Source organism: Struthio camelus, chromosome 1 (genome assembly GCF_040807025.1).
Source record: "Struthio camelus isolate bStrCam1 chromosome 1, bStrCam1.hap1, whole genome shotgun sequence".
NCBI lineage: Eukaryota > Metazoa > Chordata > Aves > Struthioniformes > Struthionidae > Struthio > Struthio camelus.
Window position 1 is genome coordinate 204,439,246 of NC_090942.1, and position 25,958 is coordinate 204,465,203.

At 41.2% G+C, this 25,958-nt stretch overlaps 1 long non-coding RNA gene across 1 annotated transcript; it reads right to left on the reverse strand.

Moving 5' to 3' along the window:
• Nucleotides 1-172: 172 nt before the first annotated feature.
• LOC104149896 (uncharacterized) lies at nt 173-25,453 on the reverse strand. Its single transcript, XR_695421.2, has 3 exons — nt 25,106-25,453; nt 24,763-25,009; nt 173-5,250 (listed from the first exon to the last, which is right to left on the reverse strand). It is a non-coding gene; the product is annotated as an uncharacterized lncRNA (long non-coding RNA).
• Between the last annotated feature and the right edge of the window lie 505 nt (nt 25,454-25,958).

Here is a 25,958-nt window from a genome sequence, read left to right on the forward strand (position 1 = left end):
CAAGAGCAAAGGGGATGCCATATTTCTAGTGGCAGGTTAATTTATTCAAAGTACTCTGAAAACTATTTCCATTTCTATTATGTGCAGATGATACCCAGCAAGGCCAGTGTCTGCCAGATGAGATTCAGGCTGCAGGAGGATTCAGCCTGCAGGAATTCTGGTAGGTAAATGATTTAGCTAAAAGTTAAGCTAATAGCTACAAGCTGTTTGCTAAATATCAGGAGCCAGGACCTGAAGGCGTAAGTGGAATTACTGTTTATTTAATTAAGGTATGAATCAAATCTTCACTTCCTGATTCATATTCCTAGGTGATCTCAGCAAATAGATAAGCTGTTTCAGAGAAGCCCAGCTCTGCGGCAGGCTTTCCTGCGGAGCACCGCATATCCGCTGCTCATTCCCACTCGATCCTGGGTGCCGTTTTGGGCTGAAGCATGCACCACAGTTCTTGTTTTAAAGATTGCTTTTCAGATTTGGGGTTAATGGCAAGTGAAACTCAAATATAATTTACTGAGGAACAGAGTGAGAAACCGATTTTTACATGGATCACTTCAAGGCCTTCCAAAACGTTCCTCATCTGCTACAAGCCGGTGTGTTAGCGAACAATGGACCGGAAACAACGCACTAGAGCAAATTTTTTACTTTGTCTCATTGGAACTGTAGCTGTACCTTTTACTTAGTTTTTATGAGTTGTCAGTGATTTTGGGTCTCTCTGTCTTTGGTGGTCAGCAAACACTTACAGGATCTAATTCACAAAGGGGAGGGTTCATCGCTTTCCGAAAAGGAGGTGTCTTTAAGAGACCTTAAATGAGATACCTTCAAAATGAGGCATTGAAACCACTAGTTACTTAAAACAAACTAGAAAAACATGCTCAGGAGATGCCACCCCATTTGATAGCGTTTATATATCATTGGAAGATTAACAGGGGATTTTTCTGGAGACTAGATTGCAATCATTAGGAAAATAAAGTAGTTATTTCTGATTCTCAGAGGAAGACCTGGGTAGCCCTCATCGATATTTTAACTTCCCTTTGGTGAGTTTTCTTTGTCGCCAAGGAGGGCAAACACACTGGCTTTCAATCACAGTTAAAGGGAAAACATAGATTACATTTTAAAACAATGTGTATTTTGTTTACTTCTGTAAAATGTTTTTGTAGCCAAGAAGTTATTCGGGCAAGAATAATATGGAAAATGAGGCCATCCACAAACAAATCAGATAGATAGAATCATTTTAAACAAATTGTTAGTAATCTTTTTGCTTCAAAGCATAGACCCATCATAGAGCGTAGGAAGACTGCTCCTCTATAGGCAAGGGAGAGTATTTCATCATTCAGTTTCCTCTGAAGCGTGAGGTAATGAATTAAATTGGATTGATTTGCTCCACTGCATCAGTCTTTATGTTTGTGTGATAGACAAAGATTGTGCGTAGCAAACCACACATTTAAAAATCAATTTGAGGATTTAAAATAAGTATATTCACCTTTATTCTCTTCTATGTGCGCTGTGACTCTCTCTCTCTGCAGACAGTCTTAAACAATGTGCAGCACTTCCCAGCCATTTCTCCTTACTAATGCGCCTCTATTTAGCCTAAGTTCAGTCTGCAGCACGCGCAGTGTCTCAGGGACGTAGCCTGAGATCAGGCATTACAGCAGCTCTGGTGAATCTGGATTCAGTTCTTCCCTGCTCATCCAAACCTTTCTTTATTCTACATCTCAACAAGGCAGAATTGCTGTTTGTTTCTTATTCCTGTTAGTGGCTTTTGACACTCACAGAATCATGGGTAGGAAATGCAGAGGCATGGCTCAGGCTATACTGTCTGATCCTGTACGTCTTTCAATATGCTTTTGCCATCCACCCACCATAATGCTCTGTATGTCCTAACTGGTCTCCCACCCAAATCCCAGATGACATTTTTTTTGCATGCCTATTGGCAGAGACATTGTTATTTTGGTTCCATTTATGGCAGTGAAAAATTCTGGCTTCAGCTACATTGGTTTCTGAGGACATTCATGATTAATTTTTCTTTTGCTTTAGGTACTGCTTGGGTTGAAAGGTGAGTTAACTCATTCAGATGAGGAGGAGATGCAGATGCATGCCCTTGTCTTCCTCTCAGCTGCTCTCCACTTCTACCAGAGGAAACACTACAGCTGGGAATGCACCTGTTCCCAGAGGCTTGACATCACTTTACCTCTCAGAGCATATTACTTCAGTTTTAGAGGACCAGTGCTGCCCCTGGTCTGACAAACCTTTTATTTCACAAACCCTATAACCGCTGACTAGACACAACATGATCTTGCTAGCTGAGAGATCTCTGCGTCCTCTCTGCTTCTGCTGTCTCAAACTCACTACTTGGGACCCTCACCCACGGGAGGGTCTCACATATAGCAGATTGAAACAGCAAACAAACAAAAGCTCAGGTTTTCAAAGGTGATTTACAAACCTATTATCTAATTCTTCCTGAAAGGTTTATAGAGGTCTAGGATTTGACATTTGAAAATTGTGCACATCACGACTATAACCAAACATGAGCCGACAGACCTCTTGCTGTTGGCCATATTTTTAACTTCGTGGTTACCTGTGTTTTTGTTTTAAGAATAGATTGATGGCAGAGCCTAAGCAAGAACACCTCTGAACGTATGTGAAGAGGAACACTGAAATCCCATAGTCAAATTGCTGTGGAAGACAATAATACTGGTCAGTTAAAGGAGGCATTAAAGGATTTTAATTTAAAGATATGATAAACTTGCCACCAGCACTCTGTTGTTCAAAGCACACACATTAATATCTCCTATATTCAGTGATAATTCCCAAGGTCATGGTATGATAGATGGGAATTTATCATGAACTTGTGGTGACAAGTTTGGTTTCTCCTGACAATATCCAGAGTTTAGGACAAGACAAACCTGTCATAAGAGATGGAGAGCAGCAGTTAGAAGTGGGGCTTCTGGGAATTGATATTTAATTTGTTTCTTCAAGATGATACTTCTATGCCATATATGAGCAAAATACTATGAAAAAAGTCATCTTTAATTACAGTAACTTACTAAACTTTAATGAAAAATTATGTTTTATTTAACTGCTCCTATGAAGTTTATGCTGCATTTATTCAAGGTAATTTTCCTGTGCCCTCCTTGATCTAGGGAATGATCTCTTCCAAATTGCAGGATGGTTAATCTAAAAGAGAAGAGATCAAAGCATTCCTTTTAATTGCTTTAAAGTGACATGAGAAAACAATTAAGTCTGTTCCTCCTCTTCTTTATTTTTTTAAACTGTCATTTTAAGGATTTTGCAAGCTATTTTCCAACTGATATATGCATGAAATTCCAGTTGATAATTATATAAATCGCTGGCGTCCGTTATGAGGAGAATACAGCTCTGTGTTGCACATATACTGTTGGGTTCATCTCAGCTATCATCTAGCCATCTGAAAGTTATGGTCTGGTGTAAACTAGTCATGAAGATTTTCTCTGTTCTCAGTGGGGTCAGATGGGCACCTTCAGTGAGCGAATCATCCCATTATAAGATAGGTCTCTGATTTTACCTGGAATGTTTTTTCCTTTAGTTTTCCGCAAAAGGTAATGACAGATGTATCAGTTGGATTGACTCAGCAGAGCTCCTACTTCAAAACACTGCTTACAGGAGGTTGTAGTAGGACCATGGGCCCCTGACTTCTGGGTTCCTAAATTGGAGACTGCCCTTGGCGCAAGACAGGTGAGCTAGTGGGAAAGTAGAGAGATTTCTAGCCGGTTCCCACTGAAACAGAACTTGAATCCAGCCATCTTTGGGGATGTTTTAATTTCAATAAACTGATAAATTTTGAAGAAAAGTTGTTCAATCAGAACTTTTTAATATATAGCTTTAATGACGTGAATGGATTGGATTTTAGGATATTTGGATTCAGTTTCTACTTTTGCGGCTGCGAGACTTGATGACTTACTCCACCTCTGTGTTTTATTCACCCTTCTGTTCTTTATCTGAGCTGTCAGATAGGATGTTCTTTCTTCTGTGATCTCTTCCACTGTGCTAGCCCAATGAAGTCTCAAGCTGTCATGGAGTCTCTAGGTACTATCACAGTGTAAACAATAATAATATACATTTATTAAGCCAGTCTGTTGCTACATTGTATCATTTGTTGTACAGGCTGCTAGAAACATCTCCCTTTCATACCTAATCAAGTATTCGTTTAAAATGAACTTCAGTGTAATTCTATACGTTATTTCTTTATTACAGAAAAGCTATATTTTTAACCTACCTCCATCACTGTTATCTGAATATTTTTAGTAAACTTACTTTTCTTACAGGTACATGTGCACTTGCATGAGCGACATTATAATACCTAACACTTATGCATCCTCTGCAGATTGAAAATGCAGCCAAACCCTAAAATCACATGTCAGTAGGAGCCAGTGAAATGAGTAGAACTTCAGCAGCCCAAATGTGGCAAATTAATGCAATGCAATGCTTAAAAATGAATTATTATTATGAATTATAATGAATTATTCTGGGGGGTGACCTGCTGGAGAGCAGCTTTTGCAGAAAAAGACCTGGGGTGTTCACGAACAACAAGTTGACCATGAGCCAGCCGTGTGCCCTTGCAGCAAAGAAGGCCAATAGTATCAGGGAGTGTACTCAGAGGAGCGTTGCCAGCAGGTTGAAAGAGGTGATCAGAGATGTAGGCGACCCTCTACTCAGCCCTGGTGAGACCACATTTGGAGTGCTGTGGCCAGTTTGGGGCTCCCCAAAGTTTTACTCTCAGTAAAAGAGACATATGGACCTACTGGACCAAGTCCAATGAAAGGCCACAAAGAAGATTAAGGGACTGGAGCATCTGACATACTAGGAAAGGCTCAGAGAGCTGGGAGTGTTGAGCCTGGAGAAGAGAAGGCTCGGGGGGGGTCTTATCACTGTGTATAAGTATCTGACGGAAGGATGTAAAGGAAATGGAGCCACACTCTTCTCAGTGGTGCCCAGTGACAGAAGAGGCAATGGTCATAGACTGGAATACAAGATATTCCATTTCAAAATAAGAAAAAACCTTTTTCCTGTGAAGGTGATTAAACACTGGACAGGTTTCCCAGAGAGGTTGTGGAGTCTTCTTCCTTGGAGATATTCAAAACCCAACTGGATGTGGCCCTGAGCAACCTGCTGTGGTTGACCCTGCTTTGAGTAGGGGCGTTGGACTAGGCGATCCTCAGAGGTCTCTTCCAAAGTCGACTGTTCTGCCATTCTGTGATTATTGTTATCTCATCTGCTCTGTAAATACAGTGGAAAAATGGTATTTGTGCATTATTATATGGTTATTGCATTCACCTCTAGGTATTCTACCTAAATTCAAGCATAAGTAAGAACCCTAAAGTCTCTTCCAGCTATGTTTTCAGTCCGTTAACATCCTTAACAAAATACCTTTCAAAAGTGGAAAGAGTTTTTTATTTGAAGCGTTTTCTCCAGGCTAAGTGAGGCTCAATAATGACATAAAATGGACATGCAGAACAAATGCAACCTAATTATTTATTTGTAGTTAATATTCTCTGCTCACATTAAGGCTGTGAAGCAAATAAAAATTCTATTACAGATGGAATTCCCCTACTAGAGGAGAATTCCATTAACGATAATCTCTAATGATAAGAACTGATGCTAGTGTTAGTCCAGTGCCTTGGAGATAATAATTATTATGAATTCTTTTTCTTATATTTCACTTGCTTTGTACATAATTGCTTCACTAAAATAGGCTAGTTCTGTCCTGTTGCACGTGAGACTCATAGTGCTCTTCCACTGTTTTACACTGGAGTAATTCCACTACTAATATGAATTCACTCTTACTTTGTACTGCCTATATGAAAGGAAAGGTAGGCCCTCTTCCTGAACTTCAAGGAATGTCATTGAAACTGTTTCTCCCTTAGTTTAAAGAGCTATTTAATTCCTCATCAGTGATCGAAAAACCTGTGCTTTGTTCCAGTTGTGCAACTTTGACTGCAGTGAAGGAGGCTAGCAGTCACACAAAATTTAGTCCAAGGTGCATTCTGCAACCAGGATATGATGTGTCTTCTCACTTGCACAATAAAATGCAGCCCATTGCAGTATGAAATACTTTTGAGACTTTTTTAAGAAAATGAGAATGTATTTGACTGCTGTGTAGCACTAAATTTGCAGATTTCTAATAGCTCACTTAGGAGAAACTTAAAGAATGAGTAGGTGTTATGTAGCTTAGGGCACAGTCTGACTGTCCTCCAGCTCGGCCTGATCAGCCTGAATCCTTTCTGGGCACGTCAGTAGAAGTAACTTCTCTTCATGCATGTATGAGACTTTTCTGTGCTACTCTCTTACAGGCCTCATAGGTGAGGATGTGCCCTTCTGATACTGCTTTAATTAGTACCCCTTTAATCCTCTATTTATGTGAAAATACATACATGTTTCTGCATATATGTTTTATAACTTCAAAATCACTAGACAGACCCATTGTTCTATTGCAAAGTAAAGGAAAGTAAAACTAATATTGACAGTAATTTCTGTGGTCTGATCCAACCCATTACTCCGTGAAAGTGTCCCTCTGCCTCTCCAAGAGCCTTGTGGACAGCGGGGACTCCACACGGACACATGAGCCTGTCTGATGGATCAGCACCTCGACTTGCTACAACTAGCAGCAACAGGGCAAACTTGAAGGTCAGGGTAGATACACTGTTGGTTGCTTAATCTTGTCCCCATGGAAACCAAAATCAAAATTCATTTGATTTCAGTGATTCTTCCCTTACCTGTATTTCTGTTTATTTAATATACAGAAGGGGCCATTCTCTAGTCTGACGTTTTCATAACATAAGTCGTAGGATTTTGCTGGCTTAATTTATGTCTGATTCTAGAGCATATTTCTTAGAGAAACAATCAATCATCTCAATTTTAAAATATTTATAGATGAAGACTTGACTGTAACCCCAGGGAACTGTCCCAATGTTTAATTGGCTATGCGTTTAGCTTCAGCTTCCAGCCACGGGATCTCATTACACGTGGGGTTTTTTTTTCAGCATAATGAAACAAATAGAAAAAACTGTCAAAGAACCCCACTAAGAAATTTCTGGAGGATTTCAAAAATTATCATCAAATCTATCTAAAATGCCTTTCTTGGTAAACTGAGAGATTATGCTCCTATCAGTGTGGCTGGTTTTAGTCTACATAATACATGGTATGTTGATATTGTGTGGCTATATTTTGTTTAAAATGTCATGCAGTCCCAAGTCAACTTGCTTACAGAGGTCTGCTGTTATTACATGAACACCATTCTTTTTATCATCCAAATATATAATCCCACCAAAAAAAAAATTCATTCAGCTGTTTCATCAAATCTGTTTTCTATAAATCCACATTAATTGTCACAGATTGCGTTAACTTCTTTCATTCTATATTAACTGAGTATAGGTCATATGCCTTTTTATTTTTCTGGGGATGAATGTCAAGCTGACAAGCTTGTAAGAAAACAGGTCATATTAGCACAACACTATTTCTCTGAATGTCAAGACCTTTTAAATGACCCTAGGCCTTTTAATGACCACATTTTTTGAAAACTGAATCAAAAAATTCAGCATGAACGATCCAGAAAACTCCTGGGGTTTCTCCTTCAAACTCTTGAGTGGAATTTATGTAGATATACTTACATAAATGGTTAACTTTAATAACTGCTGATTGACATTATCCCTTGTTGCTCCTGAAATGAATGCATTTTGTGATTACTTGATATTAATCCATTCTTTTGTATTTTTCACAGGAAAGAATAGAAACATTTATTGAACAATTTTGCTTAGTCTTCATAATTGCCCAAGACACATATATAGTACAGGAATTTTGTTATTTTTAAAGTTTATATTATTCCTGAGAAACTTAAAACTCAGCATATTATTTGTAAGTCTGAAGCTCCTGGAGTTGTCTTTGTGGCTCTGCTTTCTTGTTTCAGTTTTCTAAAACGTCTAGCTTCAAATTTAAATACACTTATTTGCATTGCTGCCATCATCCTTTCTTTCACTTTCTCTCTAACCTAAGCCGATCTGCTGACCAGCCGAGCCTTATGTCTAATTATGGCACTGTGGCTGTTTGGGCACCTAGTACATTGTTCTAAACATCTCTCAGTGATTATTCATGTGTTTCTGCTTAAATTCGTTTTCATAACTGATTGAGCTGGTAACACCTTTTTGCTTTGTGAATCCAGCCCTTTCAACGTGCCAGATTTAGTGGTCAAGACATTTGCTATAACAACCATAATCAATCCACAAGCACTTTTTCTGAAGCAGCTGCTCAGATTGGAGCACCCCTTTTTATAATCAGCTTTATTTTCTGTGTCAAGATGGAGTCTAATATAGAATTATTCCACGTTCTTCCGTGAGTTAAACTGACAAATATATTTTTAGAAATCTTAAGTATCACTTCACAGTGGCAGCATAAAAAATTGAGCATATGTCACTCAAATGAAAGGCACCATCAGAACACTATTTTATTCCCGCTATATGAATTATAACGGGTTTTTGCAGAGCTAGTATGTAGCAGATAACAGCTACTGACCCTTCATATATGCTTTGTATGTTAGAATATGCGTTTCTAAATGCAGATTATTTGCTTTTGAGCTATCAAAGCTAAAGGGACAGGTAGTGCCACTTTTTGACACAAATAGTGGATTTTATCTGACCAAATGTAACATACCCCTGTAGATGTGTGTGTCTGCTCTAGTTATCGTGTCTCCATTTGCAGTCAACAATGAGGCGCATTCAGGTCAAAGTCTTTTCCATCTGAATCTGAAGTGGGTTAGAGGGATCATGCCTTAAGAGCACCTTGTTTGTGCCCTTGGCCGCTGAAGGAACTACGTGAGGGAGTCTGAACTTAACAGAGATGAATCTCGTCTGGAGTGTCACTTGTCTTTTTGAAGGGCTTGATCTTTCCCACCTAATTGTATCTAGTATGCAGGTGCCTAATGGGGAAATTACACTGATATAACTGAGCCATACTAGGATGGAGTTTTGCTGCTTTAACTGTACCAAGGTATTTGAAGCACAGTAATTTCTGTGCATGCACTGAAGAAGTGGCAGGTTGTACTTTGGCACGTGATAAAAATAGGCTTCTACCAACATTGTGACTAGCTACATCAGTACAGCCTAGACTTTATATTAGAGTTTGAGATTATGTCTTCACTGCGATACAAGATGAGCTTTTGCCTGAGATGTTAATTAACAAAGACAGTCTATTATCAAAAAAGTAAATCCTCAACCCCTACCCTTCTTTCTGGGAAAAGGACTTTTTAAGATTAGAATTAATTAACTAACTCTATCTGAAATTCCTACGAAGAGAAGTCAATTTGCAGTTTTTATTAGTTTGTCAGGTCAAGATAGAGCACTTCAGAATTAGTCTCTCCTAATTAATTTGCATAATAAAGGCGATTGCTTCATTAAGAGAAAGTCTATATGTGCAGTGAGTTTGCAGACCATAGGCCTGGGCAGGCCTTCTTCACTAGCAAGAGTATGTGACGCGCCACTAGAGGGGCGTCCGGGATTCTTTCGTATTCCGGGATTAGTTGCACTGAACTCGAGAGATCATCTTTTGTCAGATGTAAGAATTTATTAGATCTAAGCGGTTCTACACATATGACGGACACTGGACAACACTAAACCATTAACAGCAGACAATCTACAAATATAACAAAGCTAAGCAGTATAGTAAAGAATTAAAACCAGAACAGACTACACATATCAGAGCTCTATGGTTAAGCCACGGAAGCACAGTACAATGACTGCTCTCGGATGCACGGTATAATGACCGCTCTCGCCCTTTCCTTGTCCTTATGGGCCACCCCTCCGGTATAGTTTTCCCCGGATTGTTCTCACCACGCTCGAGCTGCGCCAAGAGGATTCAGGTTCTCTCTGGCAGTTGGCATCAGGGGCGTCCCCGCTGATGGGTGGGTTGTCGGGTCCGCAGGCCCGCTGACGGTGAGTCCGAGTCCACACAGAGGTATGTGGCTTACTTACTTTTATCCTTCCCGGGCTTAGTTCATTAATCAGTGCCAGACCATAGCTGGACAATGGAACAGATGGTCTTGGGTGGTAACAGTATGGATGCCAACAGGATGGTCAACAGAATGCAGTATGCACATTGAACAGCCATCAGTACGAAATTCCAAGGTATCTAGATGCTTACAGTGTGAGTCTGCGGTGTCACTTCTCCTTTGCTGACTCGGTTTGCTCTGCACTCATGAGGCTACGGCAACTCCGCAGTGTGGTGGCTCTGGCCGTGGTGCACCCGGGGTTCCTAAACTCTTGGGGAGCCCCCCAGAGCAAACCCCTCTTCTACGGGCTGCACCATCCTGAGTCCCACGCTTGCCTGTGTGCCGCCTATCAGAGTGACAGCAGGAAAAACAACACTGTGGATGTAAGTGTGAGTATTTTTTATTGCTGATATAGAGTCTATTCAGATTAGTAGACAGGTATTCAGTGATTTCCGTGGGCAATAAGCACTATAAGGTGTAAAGGGTTCCACGATCCAAATCTAGACTTCCTATTATTAAGAGGTTTTGAGTGAGGTTCTCTTATCTGTGTATGAGTAAGTTTTTCAAATCTACACAGAGACACACAGTACTTTTCACACAGTGCTCCATTCCGTGTAGCTAAAAAATGTACTCGTTTTCATACCCATTAGTTTTATAACTTTCCTTCTGCTTGGCTTGGCTTGGCTATCCAAAGGTACAAGGCTGTAATTTCACTTCCTGAGCCACTACAGCCTATCTTTGCTCAAAGGGCATTTTCTGTTCCTAATCCTTTTGTTCATGGCACTTTTCAATATACTACATGGTTCCAATATATCACATGGTGTTCACTCTTCAAAGCGCTCAAGTCTGGTGAAAAAGCCCTACTGTTAATTGTTAAAGTTACAGCTAGTCTTCATATTTCAGCTTCCCATATTGGCTGTCGTCAGACAATAAAATCCTGCCTGTTCTTTTCACCTACTTCGACAAAGCAGGCTATCATGTAACACGTGGAGTGATAATTGGGTTAGACGTTCCAAAATTTGCAGTCCTGTAGGTGGATTCTTTCTAAAGACTTTGATCTTTATGGAGCAGCACTATGAGATGGCACAGTTTGTTCCTCATAGAGTATTTGAGATAATAAATAATTCAAGGACAGCTCAGGGCCTATAGCTATGCCCCCTTTTCTAATCCCATTGAAATCAATGGGGCTGCTTGTTGAAGGAAAGTTTACTTTCTTTGGTAGACTGTGACGGCTTTGAATCTTTGAAGGAGTGCCTCCTCCAGACTAAATTTCTCCATGTTCCCCTGCTGTGCTCCTAGTCTCCATTTTCAGTTGGCTTCTCATAATCTGACTTCCTTGCACTCTATTCCTCAATACCATGCCTCTGCAATTGCTCCCTTATTTCTTTCCCTTTTTCTCTGACTGCTTCTTGTCCCATAGTTCATTTTCCTGCTGGAGCCCTTGCTCCAGTCAGTCAGATATCTGTCTCTTCTTGTCTTGTACAAGAAGAAAAGAAGAAAAAGTGACTGACGACAGAGCAAGGAGAGCTGCCTTGTGTGAGCAGGACGTCGACTGGGATGCAGGGACAGGGCCTAGAGGGGAGAAGGGACTGAAATGAAGGATGCATTTTAAGCTATGAGCATATAACTTACAGAGTTGGACCCAGCAAGTAAATGTTGCACATAATAGCTCAGTATATGCCCTGAAGAAAAGCGTGGCACTGGACAGGGCAGGAAATGCTGAGGAGGGCAAGACCTTCTTTTCTGTACCTGCTTTTCTCTACTAGGTTATACTGGTGGGGAACGGCAGAGCTGGACATGCAGAAATTAACAGTTGCGGTATTCCTGAGAGCAGACTTACATGGCCGCTCAAGCTATTTTGAAATTTTAGAAATTTCAGTTGGAATTCAGCATTATGAATTTCAATGAATTCAGAATTTAGAATTATGAATTTCAATGAGTTTAGAAATTACCCTTACTTGCTTTCATGGTCAGTCTTGCAGTAACCACCAGTATTGTCTTAAGAAAAGAGTGAAGACTAAATCACAATTGATGTGATCCACTTGCTGTGGACAAGTAATAACCTACTAATGTCTAGTTGTTAAATCATTTTGTTTTCCTAAGGTTCAAATGCTTTACAGAAGTGGTCACGTAAATCCGTTCGCACAGAAGAGGCCCAAGACGCAGGGAAGTGAAGTGACACTTGTAAAGCCCCCAACTTGTCCCAGAGAGAAACTCATCTCCAGAGTCTCAGACCAGGGTCCCATTCGCATTGCTCTGCCTTACAGCCCATCTTGTTTATTTATTTGGCAGTCTTAGCAGACCTTTTTATATTTTCTTGTCCTCTCCTATAAATACTGGGCTTTTTACTACCTTCTTTTTACTGTTGCTTGTGCTGCCTCTGAGTCCAATGAAAATAGATTTGAAAGCAACTTCTTGTAGCTTCCTAGATCACTGTCATCACCTCCCTGCTTTCCCAAACGAGGAACTAAAGGAAATGGCTTTAGATGTCTTTTCCTTAGCTGCTACGAAAAAATGTCAGGAATGCCACTGAGCTGTCTATGATCACAGACTTCTTACGTGGGCCCCCATTGAGAAAAATTTTCAGCAGTGTGATTTCTTTAAGAGTATAGTTGTTTAAGTAAATATCTCAGCTAGTATGAAACTTACCTGCTCGGTACCAAGTGACATATAACACAGCTAAGAACTTTATCTGCAAGCCTTCATTTTCCTAAAATTCAAGGTTGATGCAACTGGACATATAAATTGAAAAACTTCCGTTACATAAATAAAGAACCATATTGTTAATGCAGGGGCATTTGTATTTTAAAAGCACCTGGATTTCAAAAATGTGTTTCATAAAAATAACATTAAAGCTCATCCCATTGCCACTGAGCCTGGCAAGGCATAGTGAGAAAAACAATTATTTCTTTCTTTCATAAATTTACTTTTGGGATAGAGTGTTCCTGTTGCAACTAGTGCACCACAATTTAGGACAGAAAGTGAAAATAAGGACTTCTTGTCCTGTAGGGAGGATCTGAGTTGGAGAATTACAGTGAACTGAGACTGGAATTACCCAGACAACATCAACTTCTCTGTTCTCTTCTGTTCTAAAGTTCTCACCAGCACGTACCTCCTAGGAGTGAATTCTTCAACATGACCAATGTGTAATACGCTTTTGCTCTCCTTTCAGTTGAAGAAATTTCTTCTATTGATGATTTAATTTTGAATGTTTAAGAAGATATGTAACTATGTATATGTGTGGCTCTCTCTTTATATTAGAGAAGACGAGGTCAGAGGAATGTCCTCTGGATTTGGAGCAGCAGCAGTGGGACTGGGGATGTCCTTAGTTCCAATATAGATGCATTTCAGAGTTTAGTGCTGTCTTCCAAGGAGATTCTGTCTTCTGTACAGAGAAGTTTTAATTATTGCTGTAGTAATCTTCATCATGCTGTAGCAATGAGATGTTAACCAGAGACTACATCTAGAAGTAGCCATAAGCTGCAATGGGCTTTAGAGGCTGGCCTGGGATCTTGAATTCAGGTTTATTACTCTAGGGGAGCCTTGGAGAGGCAGTGTGGTGCAGCGAGGATAGGCTGATTTCTTTTTAAGGGTTAGTGTGCATGAGGGTACCTCAGACATGAAGCTGCTTGTACTAACTGGAGTCTTCAAAGTCCTGAAAGATTCACATCCAAATTACTGTATATTCGACATAGTTTATTAACAATATTGTTAGTATGGTTACCACAATCCAGCAAGGAGATAACAAAGTTGTGGAAACCAGCGGCCAGAACATAACTTGCAGGGAAGGGAATCCTCTAGCCAACCACAGACAGCTAAGTGATTTGGGACCTCTAATGCTTTCTTGTTTTCAGGGAACCAAGTTTTCATTTTCTGCAACACAATATGATCATACTGAGTTACTGGAAAAATCAGGATGGAATATATTTTAACTTTAGCAAGGAATTTACTATTGATATCACATGGTTTTCTCCATGGAAACTAGAAAAATGCAAACTAGATGGAACCAAAAAATGAACAATCATCCTTATATTTCCTTATGAAAATACTTTACATGTATCAAATAACTTTGCTACTTGGATGGAAGTAAACAACTGCTTAAGAGAAGTGTTGGTAGAAATCACAAATCCAGAATCCTTTCAGTGCTAATGCTACATCTGCAGCGCATGGCGGGACGGGAGAGTTTGGCAAAGACTTCGTATATCTGGAAGAGCATACGTGGAAACATGCTGCACAGAGCCAAGTGTCAAGCAGCACACTTCAACTTACTTTAAAAGGCTTCACATTTCCAAATACTGCAGTAAGTTCAAACCTCAGAGCTGAAATTGTTGCTCATACTGTGCTCAAAGTCATTTTTTCTGAAAGACGAAAGGCATCGTTCAGATTTGGGAAATTTCTTGAATTAGCTTAAGCAGTTTTGAAAGCTGAAACTATATCACTGCAGAAAGCTCTGCAGCAGTTAGATCAAATTCAGTCTTCCTGATAAAACTCAACATCTAATTTCCGCTGAGAGGGATAGATGGGAGAAATGGGAATGTTCAGCTGTGATGAATTAATCTATCAGATTGTCTTGTTGTCTGTAGCAGAGTTTTCTAAGTGCTTTCTCTGATCATATTTTCAGTATTCCAAGAGAAAGATCTTCTGTAAGTTTCCTTGACATGCTGTTGCAGTGTAATAAGCTTTCCAAATAATTAATGTTTGCTAATATTCAGCCTCCATTTTTCTTTCCACATTTGTCTGGTGATGATCCTGGCTGTATGAACTACAGCCTGAGCTTACACTGAACTTCAATGCCATAAATAGAGCTGGTCAAAATACAGCATTCCTTACTATGAGACATTTTGTCACGGCGGTATTTGTCTTTGTTCTGAATTTGAACTCTGGAAATTCTGAACCTACCTTACTGTATGCAATATATAACATTAAATTAATTGTAGATTATTTTGAAACATCTCATTTTTGCCTGTAAATTGAACATTTTCCTGTTGACGTTGTAATGAAACAGTGTCATGCTCTGAATAAGAAAAAAGGGCAAGCACTGTATACCATTTTGAGGTGCAACTGTTTTCAGTATTGCTGTGTTTCACCCATATTTTGGAAACACTGTTCCTGCACTTACTTTTCTATCTGTAGCTCTGAATCTGTAGCTAATCATACAACAAAAGTGAAGATAGATCCAATCCCTCTGACTTATACTTCTGTTAATCAATAATAGCTTCACTAAAGCCAATGCAGTAATAAACACAAGTGATTGGTGAATTGAAGTCTGGGTCCTTAAAGCCAGAAGCTAAGCTCTGGTTATAAGGATGCAGGAATATCCTGAGTTATGCATTAGCACAGAAGGTAGATCATGGCTTGGAGGGATGACGGACACAGAGGTCTGGCATCTCTGCCTGTAGAAAAAGCTGCTGGGGTGATGGAGGCGTAAGAGTTGGTCTCAGCTATACGTGAAAAGTCCATTGCACTGGATTGCTGTAGTTGATGCATTGTATAATGTGTGTGTATATATATATCTATATAAAAAAATCTATTTTTCTTAGATGTCTTGTGTTATGATGAAAGCACATACTTCATCCCTTTATTTTACTAAATTTCAGTAGGTTAGGCAATCTGCTAACATTGACTCTTGTGTGTTAGAGTACAGTAAAAACCTGTTTCATCCAGATAGGTGACCCAAGAGAGAACCATTTACAGTTCAGCAAGTAACATTTTGTTCAGCATTTTGAAATCCATGATGAAATATGAGATGGGCAGAATGGAGACCACCTATCTCACATCTATGCTTTCTGCTGTCTGAGGGATACCCACTGATAGTCAGCCTAACAGTTAAGGAGCTGTACAATCTAGTTGTTAAGTGGAAGGAATAGCATTCAAGTACTAATATACAATCTTAAATGGTTTTCAAAATTGCAAGGAAAATTATCAGTATCTGGAGATTTTCTCATTGACATAACACTATATTTGTACTTAACTTCATGTTAAATAGGGAAGGGAATATTCGCACTCATTCTTGTGACAACAGAATGAAATCTACCTCCCACTACGTTCAGTGACAGTTTTGCCAGTGACTTCCATAAGATCAGGGTTGATACCCACAGTCATTTATACAGAAAACATCTACCTGTGAGGTCTAATTTACATGATGGCCTGTAACGAATTCCCTAAGTCCCCTTTTAACTGATGAGTCCAACATTCATATGGAGATCATTGTGTGAAGCACATTATTTGTATTTCATTAAGTTAGACTGAGCTGTCTTCATCTGAGAACGTTGCAAACATCTGCTTCCAGAAAGCATTATTACTGCTTGTTTGTACGGGACTAACCATGTGCCAGCTGCTTTACCAGCAGATAGGAGCCCAGTCCTGGTTCCAAAAAGTTTGCAAACTAAATAATCTGCTTGAGGAAAGAGGGGGAATAAGGTGAATGAGTGCCCTTGAGATGAAGAGTTTCCCATGGTCCCATGAGATCTCTGATTCTTGCAGTGATAGCAGAAAACCTAACTTGTTGAATATCGACTACCCCTGCCCAGGCTGAAGAATGCCAGGAGTATCCTCATCCAAAATTAGCCACTTGAAGGATAGCCTAAGCATGTTGTTTGGTCTCTGCCTCTAGTCACCGGAGAGAAACAGGCACTTCCAGAAGATGATTCATCCTATCCTGAAATAAATGTTAACAATGGAGGAGGAAGGAAAAGTTTAGGTTCCTTCTCTAATCAGTTGAGTGCTTCTCCCTTCATTAATATAGAAGGGACCTAACAACTAGCTTAGCTAGAGGCCAAAGGTTTATACAACTGAAGTCAGAGGAGATGAATCCTATCCCGAAACCTCATCCTGTGAGCAGCCCTCTTGTTCCTACAGGAGCAGAAGCAGCAAAAGGGGCCCAAAATTCAAATAGTGATCCTGCTCAGTGCAAGATAAGAGGGAATATAAAAGCTAAGAGAGGGAAACACATTCTATTAAAGATCTCTTTTAGCCTCTGAAGCCTGTTGCTGGAATGAATGTGATTCAGCAGCCCCAGAGAGGTGCAGGGATTTACTTCCCACTGATGCTTGGAGGGAGGGTGAAGATAAAGCATTCACTGCAGTGTGTGCCTGGAATGATTCTGCTGCTCCGAAGTAGAGATTGGGAGATCCTGGCTGGGTTCATCAGCAGATCTCATGTCCCAGCACACACTACTTTTGCAGCTTAGACTCAGGTGCTGCTCACAGGCTGCATGTGTGCTGTGCACTGTGCTGCTGCACTCGGCGCTGCAGGAGAGGCAGCACCAGGAGAGGGAAATCTGGGAACAGGGTTCGACATGCCTCACGTTTCCATGAGTATAGACTTCTGGAGCCTCCTATTTCTCCGTGGGCAGCTGCCTCTGACACATTTAACATGTGAGCTTCTCTTTTAGCGGGAACATTTAGTGGAACTGAGCCTCTGGCACCCACTGCCACCCACGTGGAGGAAGCACAGCTCTCGCTTCGCTGCGACATATGGCAGGAAACATCACACAGCAAGAACATTAAAATAAACATGTTGGGGACAAAACAGATACGAAAGAAACGTGGGAGTACAGCCCTATTCTAGTGTGAAAGAGGATTTTAGAAGTAACAAAAAAAAACAGGCACTCGTATCAAAAACATTTTAGATGCATATCCTGAGCATGTAAAGATTAATATGCAGAGAGCTACCACCGTGGGGAAGTTAGCCTGGGCAAGGCTCTCACTAGAGCCAGGTGGACCTGGTTACTGTTTGTGTAAGAACAGTGTGAGGGGTGGCCCATCCATTGGGACTCAGATGTTGACAGCATGTGCTCTTGTCAAGCTGGCAGATGACACCAAACTGAGAGACCTATTGATATACTTAAGGACAGGCAGGGCTGTCATCCAGAGGGACCTAGGCAGGCTGGAGGAATGGGCTGACAGAAACCTAATGAAATTCATCAGGGACAAGTGCAAAGTCTTGCACAAGGGAAGTAAACACCCTTGCAATGAGACAGGCTGGGAACTGATTCCCTGCTCTGTGCAAAAGGCCTAGAGGGTGTTGGTGGATTGAACAAAGCTGTGAGCAACCTAGTTTGACGCCAGAGCTGATCCTGATGCGAGCAGGGGGTTGGACTAGAGACCCCCCCTGAGGTCCCTCCCAACCTGTATTGTCCTGCAATGCTATAATCACAGTCTCTCAGCCTCCTTGGCCTCAAGTGATTATCGAACAGAAATACAATCTGTCACTCATGAGACTCCAGGGCACACTGAATGCAGACTGCCCGCGCTGGCCCATGCGAGTGGGTGTTTTCTGACTAAGAACCAGGATGTTTGTGTGGAGCACTGGGAGACTGATGTGAACTGTTCACTGCAAATATCTTCCTATGAAGGAGAGATTCCCAAGGGGAGGGTGACCTTGACTGATCCAATTAAATAGTTTAATTTGCTATTTGAATCAAAGCTGAGTAAGACTGATCACTGAAGAAGACTCTCTGAGTTTGTCTGTAATTTTAGAAAAGTCACTAAAGCCGCTACCTTCAGTAAGAATAATCATATGTTTAAGGTATTGTATGTGCTGTTTGTTGTCTGAAGGCTGATTCTTCTTTAGTCAACCTAGTTTTCTGCCTGTGAAGCTTCAGTGACCTGTTGAGGTTTATTTTTGGTTACCACCACAAGTACTGAGAGTGAAATGAAGCTTTTTGCATAAAAGAAGCTTGTTTGTTCTGTATTTCTAGGCATGCTGACCACCACATTAGGGAAGCACACAGATATGCCCCAGATCAACAGTGATCATGAAAATCTGTGGTTATTAGCACATCAACACATCCCCTGCACTGACTGTGGCGGCCTGTAACTGCTCTTGTTCTGTGGGTTGTCACAGGACTTGCCAGTTACGGCCATGCTCTGTGCACTTGATCAACGGCAGCAAGCATTAACCTTTCCACCAGGTCCTCTATCTGCTGAGAGGACACTTTCCCTTGTATCTTCTCAAATTGTATATCCAAGTCTGTAGGAAGCCTGAGAAAGGAGATCTGACCTTAAAAGGATATCAGTGTTCAAGGACTGTACACACTTCTTTTGCAAAACATGAAAAACTAGGGGAACTTGAAGTTCCTTTTTCAGGAAAAGCTCAGTAATATTTTGCTGCATTTGAGTCAAATGCAAAAGACCATTTTTCTCACATCTTGACTAACACATAACTTGACAATTTTTTTGGAGACTGTTGTCAGAACACATGGCAAATATCAAACAGGTAATTACGGGATAGGAGCAGTGGGTGACTAGCACATATTTTAAACTATGTAATTTATCTCTTATTTATCAGAGTATTACATTCACGTTTGCTGCACTGAGATTCAGATTTTCCACCAGCCGCTTACAAAGGTCAGACAGAGTTCCCTGTAATTCGGGAGCAGGCCAAGCAGCGGAAGAGCCTGCACATCAGGTTGAGTGGGCTGTGACTCTCCATGGCCCAAAGGCACCTCACTGGTGTCCAGCCGGTGCTCAGTGACCACTGCACTCCGGTCATTGAGCCCTGCAGCATTGCTGCAGGCAATTGCTTTCCTCTGCAGTAAGGAGACTCTGAATATTTTCAGCTCACAAAATCTTTGCACAGCCTCAAATTCTCCTGCTCTTTTTCTGCCTTACCTCTTAGTTTTCAAAGCAAATTCTTTCCTGTAACATCCCAACGCTTCAGGCTCTTCAGGGAAGAGGCTGCATCAACAGCAAACAAGAAACATGACCCTGGCCATGGAACGTAACTTACTGTGAAATCTTCCTGTAAACACTGTCTCAAAACACTTGAAAACAAGTTGTCTAGCAAAAATGGAACCAAATTATGTACCTCTCTTACAGAGCACCTGAATTTAGTACACTAACTCTTAAATAAAGGCAGAAGAAAGCTTCATTGAAGAGTCTGCAAACTCTCTACATTTTCTATTATGGTTTTCTCTGGCCGTGAATTAAAGGTCAAGGAGCTAAACTCATTGACTGTGAAAGAGGATCTGGTATACTTTTAGACAACAGGTGCATGCTGGAGATGGGCATGTTACTAAAAATTTCACTATACCTTGTATTTCTAGAAAGCAACATTTGTAGAAACCTGGCAGCTCCAAAATGTACTCACAATGCTCTTTCTTATCAAGGCAACTTAAATGTCCACAAACTCAAAAGGAAGCTGGTAGAGGTAGATGGATTTTATGTCCTTTCATGCTGACTCAGGATTTAATCCTTCCAATATTTGATCATTCACAGAATCACAGAATGGTTGATGTTAGAAGGAACCCCTGGAGATCATCTAGTCCAACCCCCCTGCTCAAGCAGGGTCCTCTATAGTAAATTGCCCAGGACCCTGACCAGACAGCTTCTGAATATCTCCAGGGAAGGAGGCTCCACTACCTCTCTGGGTAAATTGTTCCAGTATTTGACCACCTTCACAGGAAAAAAAAAAATTCTTATCTTTAAATGGAATTTTGTGTAAAGCAGTTTGTGCCCATTTCCTCTCCTGTCACTGGGCACCACGGAGAAGAGTCTGGCCCCATCCTCTCGACACCCTCCCTTCAGATACTTGCACACATTGATGAGATCCCCTCTCAGTCTTCTCTTCTCCAGGATGAACAGGCCCAGCTCTCTCAGGCTTTCCTCATAGCAGGGATGCTCCACTCTCTTCATCATCTTAGTAGCCCTCCGCTGGACTCTCCCCAGGAGCTCCATGTCTCTCTTGTCCTGGGGAGCCCAGAATTGGACACAGTACTCCAGGTGAGGCCTCCCCAGGGCTGAGTAGAGGGGCAGGATCCCCTCCCTCGACCTGCTGGCAACACTCTGCCTAATGTAGCCCAGGAGACCATTGGGCTTCTTGGCCACAAGGGCACATTGCTGACTCATGCTCAACTTGTTGTCCACCAGGACTCCCCGGTCCTTCTCTATAGAGCTGCAGGTCAACCCCCAGCATGTCTTGGTGCATGGGGTTATTCCTCCCCAGGGGCAGGACCCTGCACTTCATGAGGTTCCTCTCCACCCAGCTCTCCAGCCTCTCCAGGTCCCTCTGAATGGCAGCACAGCCCTCTGGGGGATCAGCCACTCCTCCCAGTTTGTTATCATCAGCCAACTTGCTGGGAGTGCACTCTTTCCCTTCATCCAGGTCATCGATGAACAAGTTAAACAAGACTGGACCCAGTACTGACCCCTGGGGGACACTGCTAGCTCGAGGCCTCCAACTAGACTCAGATCATTATCTTCCTTTTATTCCTTGCTTTGGAGACTTGAAGTCTCTTCTCCTTCAGACTTTGGGAAATTAGATTGCCTTGAATTTAATTAACTTTGAAAACTGAGCTTTTGCAAGGGGACCACCTCTTTGCAAATACTGTGTAGTGTTCTGTATTTCAGTGGTACCTTTCTTTCCAAAAGCTGTTTTTCTCCCAAGGATCAGTAATGTTCTAATCAGAAGTCAGTGTGTTTATGGGGGTTAGTGGAAGAAGCAGCTGTACATTATTGGTAGAAAAGAGTCAGACCTCAAAATCAGGCTGAAATTCAATGTAGCGTATAAAAAGGGACTATAGGTCTGGCTGACAAAGACTTTTAATTCTTACGTCCATTTAGTCCTTGCTTTCTATCAAGAGTTCAAAGTGTTGCTTTTTTTTGTGTAAGTAATAGCAAGAGGTGGGCATGGACCTGGCTCATGTGCAGAGAGCTCTGTGCATATTGCCATCGTGTCATGCAGCTGGACGTATGTGCCAGGACAGGCAGTGCTAATAGAGGAAAGAAAGTCTCATAACTTATAGGGAATGAATTCAGTCCTTTCTGAATTCTTTATCTTAAACACTTACCATGTAAAGGAAATCAATATGGTTACTTTGGTACAAAAAGATATAAACCTAGTGCATTATGAAGAGTAGCTATGACAACGGTTAGGATGATGGTGAGTGAAGATAATTCTCCCATTGTGCTGAACGAGACTATCTAACTATTTTTTGTATTTCCTGTCTGTCTCTATCACTTGTATATTTTTTTATATTTGGAACAATCTCTTTGGGGCTTTTTTGTTCAGTTTTCTACAGAGTCTAGCACAATGCATGACTAGTGCTCCCAGGCCCTAACTGGTGATTACTGCTATTGCTGCTGTTACTAGGAATATCGTCTCGTGTCTGTACTCACAGTCTGTGACGAACTGGACAAGAGCTACTGTTCTGAATTTTGTTCAAGGAACTGGGCTTCAGCATTTCCCCTGAAATGAAAAATCCCCCAAATTTCACTTCAGGGACTATTAAATTATTTTGTTTCTGTGGTGCCACTTTGATTCATTTTGTTTTTCCTTTAATACTATAGTTCAGTATTAAACATACTACAGCTTATTTAACATTAAATGCCGTGCACTGTATAACACATTATTAGCTCACTGTTTTATTACACTAAGCAATCAAACTGAAATGTATCAAAACAACTCACTTGAAAGGAAAAACTTTGACACACAGTCACAGTGAAGTGCTTTCCTGTATCTAAACAAAATCTCCAGCCTTTTTTCTGTTGAAAAACTTCATGGGAATGGACACATTTCATTGAATGAAAGCACCACTTACAGGTGCAGCTTTCAGGAGAAGGAGCTAAAACCAAACAAAAATATTTTGAGCAGCTTTTTGTGAAACCTTGGAATAACATACAATAACAATCCTAGGTAAAAAAGCAGGAGCTACTCACCCTCGAAAAGGCACTGCCTGATGCAAAGCAGAAATAAGAGGGACTGCGGCTGCCCTGGCTGCCCTCGGTGCCCTGCTGCCGCGTGGGGCAGTGGGACAGGCCCTGGCAGTGAGCTCCTGCTGGTACCGGCCCTGGACGCTGCCGGCCCCCACAGCGCCAGGACACCGCTGTAGGGTGGGGAACGGCAACGCTCCATGCCACCAGGATGCTACCAAATGGCAATACTCCATGCCACCAAATGCTGAATAGGGACTGAATGGGTCAGCACATCAACTGAGAAAAAAGGCTAGTAAACAAATGAATTTATATTTCACATGGTTAGCCATAAACCATGTCAAAGAGAATATAAGCAATAATCAGCTTGCTGGAAAGCAGGAAACCATCCTCCATAAAACCACTCTGCAATAAAAAGGGTTATTAAAATTCATATTAGCTCTTTGCCATTACAGATGAAATATCCCATAGCACTTTTCAAGGAGAGAGGAATATCCCTAGCCCCTTTTCTATCTGAGAAGGCTGAAGTGTTTTTAAGACTATCGGAGGCAGGTGGCAGAGCTAAGGGTGACAGTCAGAGACCCACACAGGTGCATGGCCATCCTGGAAAATGGAAAAATATGTCAAGCATGTGAGGATGCATCCTCCAGGCCTGGGTCAGTGTCTCCTGAACTGAGGCTCTCCCTATATGACTCAGGGCTGCCGTGTGCCTTTCCATATTATTGCCTCTGCCATGGGTAGCAGGGCTGGAAGCCTCCTCTGAATTTTTGGCTGGTTGAACAATCGCTTGTGCAGAGGCTACCTCACAGCAAAGGGAAGAGCAGTCTTGAGGCTATGGCAAACTGGGGTCAAGAGACACAACAGCTCTGTCCTCCATGTGGCACATAGAGGTGGTGTGTGCAGATGCGATGTCCTTGGCCACCAAGACTTACCACCGTTAGATAGTTGGTTCAGAGTAAGGTGCAACTTTGCAGACTGAGAGTGTTGTGACATTGTGCAGACTGGGGCCAAGAGCCCATGAAACGGTCAGCAGAAGGAGCAGAAATGGCTGGCAGGAGATCCCTGGTTTTTGCCTTTATCTTTATTTTTTTCTTGGTGGGAAAAATATGTGACTGTAAACAAACATTTTGAGGGATTTTAAAAGGTTAGGGACTTTCAGCTGATCAGAACTCTTGGACTGGATCCCTTAAAACACAAGGATCTCTAGACCAGAGAGTACCTGGCCATGAACGAAGGGTTACCATGTACCCCAGTCAAATTTATGTTGCACATTTTGAGTCACAAAGCGCACCTACTCTGTCATTTTTGGTAAATGGCTGCACTGAACCGTGTCTTGGTTACAAAGACTTCTGTGAGCATACCCACTTCTACACTGGGCGCCTGAAATCCATCTTTCTTGTCCTGCTTTTTCCCAGGGACAAACTCAAACCCATCCCAGACTGGCACAGAAATTAAATGTGAAGAGATATTTGAAAAGATTCCAGTCTAGACAGAAAATATAAGACATCAAGTGGAATAAAGAATGCTAGAGAAATTGAATTGGACTCCTGCTTGAAGGCAAAACCATCTGCCAGCTGGGGCTGGGATGGAGTTTTTCTCCCTATGATACAGCTTTGCGGAGTTGTCCAGGTGCATTACATGGCATGCTTTTGACTCCTCCTGATGCCAGAAGCAGGATGCTGGAGCAGATGAACCCCTGGCCTTTTCTGGCAAAGCAATGTCTGTATAAGCATGTAATTTGAAAAGCAATGAATTATCTCTTTAGGGCTCCCTAGTAAATAAAATCAATTGCTATTCATTATGTACTTCTGTATTTACTTGGAAGGGTATTTTCCTTCCAAAGTACAAAAGTACTAATGCTAGCAGCTTTCTCTTATTGACTATCCCTGCTATAATAGATTATGATTAAGAGCCTGCTCAATTATTTTTACTGTTTATTTACACTTTCTGTCAATCCCCTCTAGTCCACCTCTTTAGTCCATTCTTTTCTACATTCAAGCTAACCGTATATGATGTAATTTGCCCACACAACTTTGTCACTATCTCTATTTTGGTAACTTGCGATAACCTTTCTATGGCTACATAAATTGAATTCTGTACCTTTGTTGAGTAATTGCTCACTGTGGAAGTTAGCTGGTGAAATTTGTATCAGACTGTTGGTCTTAAAATCGTGAGGCACCTTATATGTAGCTGGCATTTCATCACATATTGCTGACCTTCCATCTTCTGTTCAGGTTCCCATCGCTGTTGCTCTGCTGTATTATTCTGGATGTCCAGCTGCCGCTCAAATTCAGACTTAAAATTGAGTTACTCTGGTTGTCTCTCAAACTTCTTCTCTTCTCATACCCTGTGAAAGGACACCAAGCAAGCTAAAGCTTTAAAGTGAATATGCATAAACATTTTCTGTAAGGTAAGTACTGCATAAGAAACACATAGGACTTACCTACTCAAATGACTGGCTGATCTCCCCATATGCAGGAAGATTTCCTTTGATTTTCTTCTGCTCCCTTCTTTCTCTCTTTTTCGATGTTTCTCTCCCTGTGGCTGCAAGTTTACCAAACGTCATGTGCCTAACCACCTCTTCTTCCTCCTCCCACCTGCAGCCAGACTATTCACAGCTGCTCTCTTACTTGCCTGTGAAAAATACAGGGGACTCTGCTCACTTGCCCGCCGACAGTAAGATTTTCAGAGTAGGATCCCTGATCTGTATCTGTTGTGCGTGAAGCACTGTAACAATTCTGTAAAGTTGCAATGAAAAATCACAATGACTTTAATCCTATTGAATTTCAATTGCCATCTACTAGATTGGGCTTGTTTATCTTCTTGGTACCAAATCCAGAGATCTTTGAAAATAATGGAAGATTTTTCATGGAATATAGGCTATGGTTTAAGCTTTCTAAATGACATTAAGAAGGTACTAATTTTCAATCTTTTTTTTCTCTGAGTGGAAGAGATGAAATGTTACTATCTTTGTGAGGTTTGATACTTACTCTTCTCTGAAAACGTTTCCCTGAAATGTGCTCCCTGAAAACGTTTCTACAACAAGACTATGAAGCCTAGCAGCATTTATTGGGAACCTACACGATGAAGAACAGGAACGGATTTTTGTATTTTTTTTTTTGTATTTTGAACGGATTTTGGAACAAACCCCTTCAGCTTTCCATCTACACAACTTCTAGATGCCATACAATTTATTATAAAACCAACTGATGCTGACACTTTTTTCATTCAGCTCTTACACATAGAAAGGTTACATTTGCATGAAAGTACATTTACATTTTCCTATTTACAGAACT